At 43.2% G+C, this 8,773-nt stretch overlaps 1 protein-coding gene across 5 annotated transcripts in view; it reads left to right on the top strand.

The window, feature by feature from the left end:
- The first annotated feature begins 273 nt into the window (after positions 1–273).
- The window catches only part of NUMB (NUMB endocytic adaptor protein), a 72,224-nt gene continuing 63,724 nt past the window's right edge, over positions 274–8,773 (top strand). For 2 of the 5 annotated variants that reach the window (XM_032228619.1, XM_032228603.1), the window contains exon 1: positions 278–427. The gene's annotated coding sequence lies outside the window, so the exon portion shown is untranslated. Of the gene's footprint in view, positions 428–515; positions 613–8,773 lie in introns of those variants that run through there. The other 3 variants (XM_032228610.1, XM_032228589.1, XM_032228595.1) reach the window with 3 other exon arrangements.

Raw genomic sequence — 8,773 nt, 5'->3', positions numbered from 1 at the left:
TCCCCTCCGTACTGTGCAACCAAACAACCAGAGCGAGGCACTTATAGTGGTTCCGGAACTGGGAGGCGGAGATATCACCCATGATGGCACCTTCTCTGACCTATTGTAGCCGCCACTTCCAATAGTCTGAACCAATAAAACAAAGGTGTAGGCGAAGAAGTGGGGGCAGCAAAACCATAGTGGAAACCCCAGTGCTTAGGAAACGAAAAGGTGGAGCGAGGTTTTGACAGGCGTAAATGTTCGCCAATTATTTCGAGCAGTTCTTGCCGGAGTCAGCGAATGCGTCGGGGAAGCTCGAACTGGGGGTGGAAAGAAGAGAGTAGTTGAGGAGGTGGGAGCTGTTGTTAGGGAGAGGGAGACAGCGCGGCTTGGCGGCTTAGCAGAAGCTGAAGGGAGGAGGAGGAGGAGGCGGCGGCGGCAGCAGCAGGTGAGACTGAGCGGCCGGGCCGGGAAACTGGCTGGGTGGGGCTCGGCGGTGGGAAGGGGCTTCCGAAGACCAGGCTCGAGGTTCGTCCCCTCGGCGGAGAGAGCGGGAGACCTGCGCCGAAAGGCCCGGGGTGTGGAGCTGCGGGGTGGGCTTGGCTTTGGGCTTTTTGCCCCCGAAGCGCCGTGGTGAGTCTCCGGAGGGAAGGAGCGGCGGGGAGAGCGAGAGCCGGGCGGGCGGGCAGGAAAAAGAGGAAGGGGCGAGCGAGGAATTTCTCCGGGCGGGGGGGGGGAGGCGAGGGGGGGCAAGGCCCCCTTGAGCCAGGCTGGAGCGCCGGAGGGACAGGGGGTGGGGGTGGGGTGCCGCGGGCTCGGGACGCAGAGGCTTTTCTCCGCCGGAGGAAGGCAAAAGGGTGAGGCGGCGGGCGGACGAGGCGGCGGCAGAGCAGTCCAGGGAAGCGGGCGGCGTGGCGTCCTGGGCGAGGAAGTGGAAGGGAAAGGGTCGCGCCGAGGGGAGAGCGCCGCAGCATCCCTCGGAGCCGGGCGGCGAGGCCGACCTCGGGGCCAGGAGTTGTCACCCCCTCGGAGGTTGTGGGGGTTGTGGGAGCGCCCGTGGCTGCCCTGCCTTCTCAGCTTAGGCCTCGGCTTGGGCTGGTTGGGTTTCGGGAGGAATGCTGCCGGTTGGCTTCCTCTCCAGGTTGCGCTGTATTTCTTGTTTGTGGGGATCCTTTGGTTGAACCCTCACTTCGGGGCCAAAGGAGGCGGTGGGACTGGAGTCCAGGAAGGAAAGCGCTGATAAGCTAATTGCCCCTAATTTCTTGTTCTTACTCCTCCTGGGTTTTTTAAAAAACAGATTTGGCGTGTTGTGGGGTCAAGACAGTGAGGTTAAACTTTGAAACATCTGGGAAACAGGTGTTGATTTCAACCATGGGATCACTCTGGCCTTTAAGGAAAAAATTGCACATTTTCTGGATGAAGGATTGGAGGGAAAAACCCTACAAAAGTAATGCAATCTCACTAATGGGTACTGGACTTTATGTGCAATGTTGCCCATTTTCTCACATAGTGGCAATAACAAATCCTTGTCACTTTGGTTAGCCACAAGAATAGAAAAAAGTGAAAGTTCATTTTTTCCCCTCAAAGGGATTAAATGAATTTACATTTTAATATTTTGGAGGATGTTCACTTTGTGAAAATCCATTGTTTCCTTCTCTTACAGCAGCTTTCATCCAGACCTCCTTAATCCAAAAGATTTATGTAACCTGTACATTAATGTTTTATAAATCTGTAAAAAAAAGTAGAATATGTTCTGCTTTGTGTGTGGATTGTTGTGCTTTCTGAGCCCCTCTCTCTTCCTTGCTTCTCCATTCAGTTTTTCAGTGTAATGCATTTGCAGTGACTGGCTGCCTTGTTTCAGTGCATTGGAAAATATCTTAAACATTTTGAAGTTCCCACACTGTGCGTATGTAGTCTTGAGCCCAGGAGAGGAAGCAGTGTTTATACAGATGTACAACAGTGGCATTTGTTTGTACTTACTATCTGCCACAAAAGATAATGAAGAAGCATAATTTTTCCTTCTCTTAATTCTTGTCAGAAGCCTAACAATACCTATCATGATATCTGCTACTTTATGCCTGACACAGAAAAACAGCAATGATGGTTATCATTTTTCAACTGGATTGTTGAACTCTTATTCTTTCACTTGGCCAGACCTTAAGGAAATACCAAATGACATCATGATCAACCAATTATAAACATAAAATTGTTCATTCTTTCAGTTTGTAATATTTGTTTCTTACTAAACTTTCTGTATACATATGCAGGAAGAGTTAAATCATTGTTCTTACAATATGAAAAAAAAAACTACAGTAGAGTTTTAACATGTAGGATAATGAACCTTTTTACATTAAAAGAGCTGTTTTCAATCAAGTATTTATTATACTCTTTGGTGAAAAGTACACAGTGATAAGGAAAATAAATCTTACTGTGATGCCTTGCATCTTCCTACATGTTTATTTACTGGATTAACTCATCCTTAGGATCCTTACGTTCTATGTTACGCTCAAATATTGCTGTCTGGAACATTAGTGCCAAAAGCCAAACACACCGTTAAATAAGATTTCAAATTAAGTTTGAAATATTACAAAGCAGCATTTTTTCTTCTAGTTCGTGGTTCTTAGCCATCACAGATTATCATACAAGTGATTAGCCTAGATAGATGAATTATGGTACACCAATTAATACATCTAAGACTTGAGAGCTGTTAGATGGTATAACTTATTTCACAGTCTTGTGTTTCATGTAAACTAAAGAAACATGGTTGAAGAAACTAGACATTTCGCTAAATTGCTGGTACATATATCAATCTGTCAAAAGTGTTGTGTCTAAAGTTTTACATGGAATTGCTCAACTTTGTATTTAGGAGCTCTAAGATTGGAAGTACTGAAATATTTAATTAAATCCAGAGCAACTTGGAAAATGTTCTTGGCTCTAGATTAGTTTTGAATAGGCAATTGCCAATTCTGGACTAGTAAAAGTATCTCTGAGCAATCCAAATGTTTATTCATAAAAATAATATTGGATTTACATAAGAAATAAAAAGTGGGTGCTGCATCCTGTGTAGAAGGGCTGTGTTTGCCTCCATTGCTATCTTTGCTTACCTCTACTTCAAAATCTTTTTCTTGCCTGGTATAAAGGAAAACACTGGATATGGGACTATAATGAACATGGTTATTTTTCATCCTCTTACCTCTGGATGCAATCCCCAATGTGTACGTTAGAATTGGAGGGTCAAAAGTACTGGAAATAAGCAAAAGAACAGTGGCAAGAAAATCTATACATTCCTTACTTACCTTTGTTTCCCTTTCCTTTTAAATTCTTTTCTTAATTGCTTAGTATTGTAAAAGTATAGTATAAAAAGCCACATTGCTAACATCTTTTTTTCTCACTTCCAATTATTTGAGCCAAAGAAAATGGTCATCTGAAATGCAGATGGCAGCAAGAGCAGGTCATTGCATCACCTCTGTCATGATGAGAACATATTTTTGTTATCTTATTTTGGCTGAGAGAAATAGTGTAAAGAGTAGTTGGATGGGTACATTTCTAACCTTGCATGCTACATGCAGTGGTAGGCAGGTAGATAGATTTTGGGCCATCAAGTGGACTCTTAGAGACCACTTACATTTTGTCTCAGAGGTGGGTTGTTAATTTCTTTATTACCGGTTTGGGTGTGCTTGTGTGCGATTCTTCTGTGCATGTGCAGAAGATTCTGGGCAGGTGGCTGGAGCCTCCTGCCGCCGCTACTATCGGTTCAGCCAATCTGGGCTGAACCAGCAGCAACCCACCTCTCTTCTGTCCCTAATCTTGGTCCTTGAGGTCTTCCAACTATGCATCCATTGCCACTGAAACTGAGTCTATCACCTTGTTGGTTATCTTCCCTTCCATTCTGGCAGCATTATGTATTTCTCAGGAGAGCTAAATCCTTTCATAGTATGACCAAATTATTATAATTTGAGCCTGTCCGTTTGTACCTCAAGTAAGAACTCTGGATTTGTTCCATGATTTGTTTGTTTTCTTCTCAAGAGCCTTTTCAAATACCACTGCTCAAAAGTGCCAGTACTTTTCCTATCCTACTTCTTCAAAGTCCAACTTTTACTTCCACAAAGAGATACAAGGAATATCATTGCTTTCACTATTCTGAACTTCATAGGTATAGACACTTCACAGCATCTAGATGTGTATTCTAATACCTTCATGGCTTCTCTACTAAGTGCTAATCTGTAGTGCATTTCTTGTATAATTGTTTCTTTACTGTTAACAGCCGATCCTAAAAGAGAGAAGCTATCTGTGACTTCAGCATCTTCAGTGTTAAGTGGCCACCAGATTTAAAGTAATATAGTGCATCTTCATGGGTCCTTTTAGAAAGACTCTGAGAGATGTCCAGTAAATCCTTTCTTTTAGCAGTCTTTATTGAAGGGCTTTCCAGATTGCCTATGGACAAACAGTAGTCTCCATGCAGCAAAGAAGCATGTTTTGGGAGCAGCAAACCATAAGGGCTAGAAGAGAGATATTTAAAGCATAAACTGATGGACAAGTAGGATAAAGGTAAAAGAAGAGGGTGCAGTAAGTGACTCAATGAGTAGAACAGCTATAGTTGTCTTATGTGAACTATAAATATTTGCTAAATCTTGGATCTGGTCTGTTTGAAAAATGTGATCACACAAGAACCACTTTAATCCCCATCACGATCAAATGTAAATCATTTGTATTTCTATAGACTAAGCTAAAAGATCTAATTCTTTTCAGTTCAGCCATGGTGCAGAAGAATGGGTCTCAGGCATACATCTTTATGGATCCTGTTATGATTTGATGTTTGTTCTAATGATAATCCATCTTTAATTTAGAACATTTCAACAATGTATTATGGAAGGAAAAAACCCATATCCCCCCAAACCATAAACAGAATATAATAGTGAAGAAGTGGTACAGTGGTTGATATATTACACTGGAATTGAAGTAGCTCAACTTGAATCTTCATCTCACCATGGTTTGAATGGATGACTTAGACAAGTCATTCTTACAATTTATTTTAGAGAGAGATTATGGAATAAAGGGAGGCTATGTCAGCTGCCTTGAGGCTATAGGAAAAGGTAAAATGTTGTTATAATACAATATGATATATAATCCCGACAATCTGAAACTCTAATATATTTTGTTAAACAAGAACCCAAGTTCAGAAATAGTGGTACATGTATTGATATCAAGACACCATTAGAGAGAAAAATTGTTGCCTTTGTTGACACTAATATGTTGAAACATTTTCAGTGCTAAACTATTCTGTCTTGTTTCATTTCCCCCAACTGAGAAGAGATGACATAAAGCACAAGAGAGGCCAAAGTATTGCAAGATGAGTAAATGTCAGAGATGATTGTAATGTTGATTTGATGTAATTGTGGAATCAGATGGCTACAATAGCTCAGTAACAGTTTACAGCAATGTTTCCTAAACCTGAGTAAATTACTTCAAATTGGTAAAATTGGTTTTCCTCTGAGCATGACAGCTGAACCCATTACTCAATCACAACAGGGACATCTAAATTGACTTAAACTGTTTTACCTATATTGGGTGAAAAGGAGTTTCTAATAAGCAGTTTTGAGTAATGAAGGAAAACAATTAGGAAGCCCTGGTTTATAGTTTTGAAATAAGTGTGTGGTGTGGCTACTTAAATAACATATCACTAGTATTAAATCAGAAAAAGTTTTAGTGATCTTTGGCCTGTAAGCTTCCTTTTTAAGAAGCATTTGTGAAACTCACTGAAATCATATTACTTGTGGGCTTTTGTCAAAAAGCAAGGAAGAAATTAGGACTATCCAACCTTATTCGTGAATCTTTAATTTATTTTCTAACATTGGCATTATTTTATCTTGTTAAAGTTCTTTAATAAAATTATATTTAAATCAAACTCATTTAAGAATAAAGATTCTCTGTGTGAAAATGCTGGCATACATACTGTAGCACTTTTGAGCATCAGTGCACTCATGAGGCAACATTACATCATTTACACAATTGCTATTGCTTTTTTTGTTCACTTTAAAAATAAGTAAAGAGCGGTTTCATTTGGCTGCTATGGAAGTGTTCACCATTTTAAGGACATTGTTCCTGGGATATTGGCTTTCCCTAATAATTTTTTTGGAGGGCAGCTTTTTTGTCTCCTCTATGCAAATTAATGGAGATGTTATTTGCATACATGTCCTGCTGGCTAAACATACAAAAGGTATTTCTTGGAATGGGAAGGGAAGACGCTTCAAAATTTCATGCAAACCAGTAAACATTAACAATCATTTTATGGTCATGCCCGTGGTACTTTAAAGTTTGGGGATCTGCAAAGTCCTTGGTGAATCTAGATTGAATAACAAAGTCAGAAAATATGCCTAAAATAGGGAAAGTTCTGTTGTTCTAGGAACATCAATCCTATTTTAGTTTAAGGACTGAATTGACTCTAAACAAATACCCAGATGGGGTGGGAAATATCATATAGTAAGCATGGCCAGATCCTAAACTCAAGAAGGCATGATAGTGAACATGCATCTCATAAAAACTTTCCCCTTTTTCATGTATGTGCATATATTTCCCATAAGCATACATGTTTCTGCTCAATTGGTTTTTTTCCCTCCTCTGTAATGCCTCAGTGACTAAGACGCTGAGTTTGTCAATCAGAAAGATCAGCAGTTCGGCAGTTCGAATCCCTAGTGCCACATAACGGAGTGAGCTCCCGTTACTGGTCCCAGCTTCTGCCAATTTAGCAGTTTGAAAGCATGTAAAAATGCAAGCAGAAAAATAGGGACCGCTTTTGGTGGGAAGGTAACAGCGTTCTGTGCGCCTTTGGCGTTTAGTCATGCCGGCCACATGACCACGGAGATGGCTTTGTACAACACTGGTTCTTCGGCTTTGAAGCGGAAATGAGCACCGCCCCTAGAGTCGGGAATGACTAGCACATATATGTGAGGGGAATCTTTATCTTTTTAATGCTTTTTCCCCCTCTCAGTGAAAAAGTGGTACCATACACAGTATGTTTTTAAAACAGTTGGTGGAAGTACTTTTAAATCCTTGAATATGAGAGAAGATCTTACTTTTTATTAGCTGCTGACTGGAGAGAAGAGGTTCTCACTTTCTTTAGGAATAGGGCGTTGGAACTTACCTGATACGCCTCTTCTCATAGTGGGGGAGGAGTATCCAGGATGAGTTGACCTTGTCCTCTCTTGATTGGACTGAGTCAGATAAGCTCTTTTAGCCATGCCTTGGTCACCAGGCTCCACCAGTTATCGGCGAAGAACTCTATCCGACTCGCTGTGTCATCCACCCTAAACTTTAGTTTCAAACCTTTATTTATTACTTCAACAGAAAGTTCAACAAACAACATAACAATTTCGCAACATACCCATATCTGGAAGGGGCTGGATACTCCTCCCTCACTTTGAGAAGAGGCGTATCAGGTAAGTACCAACGCCCTTTCTCCATAATGAGGGGAGGAGTATCCAGGATGGGACGTACCAAAGCCTACACATCCCTAGGGAGAGTTACACATTTGAGTATCTATTCAACTTATGCCTGGTGAGACCTCTTCCCCACCTTGTGAATAGCCTGCAACGCCCTATGTCCGAATGAAGGCTTCTGCAGAAGCAAAGGCGTCCAACTTGTAATGCCTTACAAAAGGTGAGAGGGAAGACCCCGTGGCTGCCCTACCGATCTCAGATAGTGAGGCCTGTGTGACCCAGGCCGCCAAAGTGGCCGCGTTGTGTGTAGAACGCGCTGTGATAGAATTCGGTGTTTGCAGACCCTGTGCCTGATCAGCAGAAGCCATACAGGTTCTTAACCACCTGCCTATCGTGGTGGAGGTCACCTTGTTCCCCATGGACCCCAGCTGGAAGGAAACAAATGGGGCTTCCAACTTCCTGTTCAGCCTGGTTCTTCTGAGGTAAATCCTCAGAGCCCTCCTTGCGTCCAAGGTGTGCCACTTCCTCTCTAATGGGTGAGAAGGGTCTGGGCAGAAATGGGCAATATTAGCTCCTGCGAGCGATGGAAACAAGAGCACACCTTGGGTATGAAGGAGGGTCCAACCTTAGCACTACCCTGTCCTGGTGGAACACGCAGAGATCTTCCCTGGTAGACAGTGCCTGCAGTTTGGATATCCTTCTGGCAGAGGTGATGGCCTCCAAAAAGGCCATCTTAAGTGTCAAGAACTTCAGAGAGACAGTACATAATGGATCAAACGGAGGGCCTGTCAGAACGTCCAACATCTTGTGTAAGTCCCAGGAAGGGTACCTGTGCACCGTGTGCAGTTTAAGATTGGAGGCCCCCTTGAGGAACCGCCTGACCATTGGATGGTGAGTCAGTGTCTGAGATCTACCGCCCAGGAGTACTGATGAAATGGCCGAGACCTGTCTCCTAATCGTGTTGGGAGCCAACCCTCTGTCCAGCCCCTCCTGAAGGAAGTCCAGAACTTGTGCAACACTGGCTGGGACTGGATCGAGGCCCTTAGAGATGCACCATGTTGAAAAGGCCTGCTATGTAGTGCCATAAATGCGTTACATGGAAAGTCTGCGAGCTGCTTGGATAGTCTGTATAACCATGGGGGAGGAGAGAACTTTCCTCAGGGTGCTCTGCCCAAGCGCCAAGCGGTCAACTGGAGCCACTGAGGGTCGGGTGTTCCAGCAACCCCTGACTGAGGGAGATCCTCTCCTGGGGGGTTCTCCGGGGCTTGTCCACCGAGAGGAATTGGAGATCGGCAAACCAAGGCCTTTGGGACAGTGTGGGGCAATCAGTACCACCTCCGCCCCCTCCTGCAAGATTT

The sequence above is a fragment of the Thamnophis elegans genome, chromosome 1 (genome assembly GCF_009769535.1).
Source record: "Thamnophis elegans isolate rThaEle1 chromosome 1, rThaEle1.pri, whole genome shotgun sequence".
Taxonomy (NCBI): domain Eukaryota; kingdom Metazoa; phylum Chordata; class Lepidosauria; order Squamata; family Colubridae; genus Thamnophis; species Thamnophis elegans.
The sequence above is the reverse complement of the archived record's forward strand: the minus strand, read 5'-3'. Positions and strand labels throughout refer to the sequence as shown.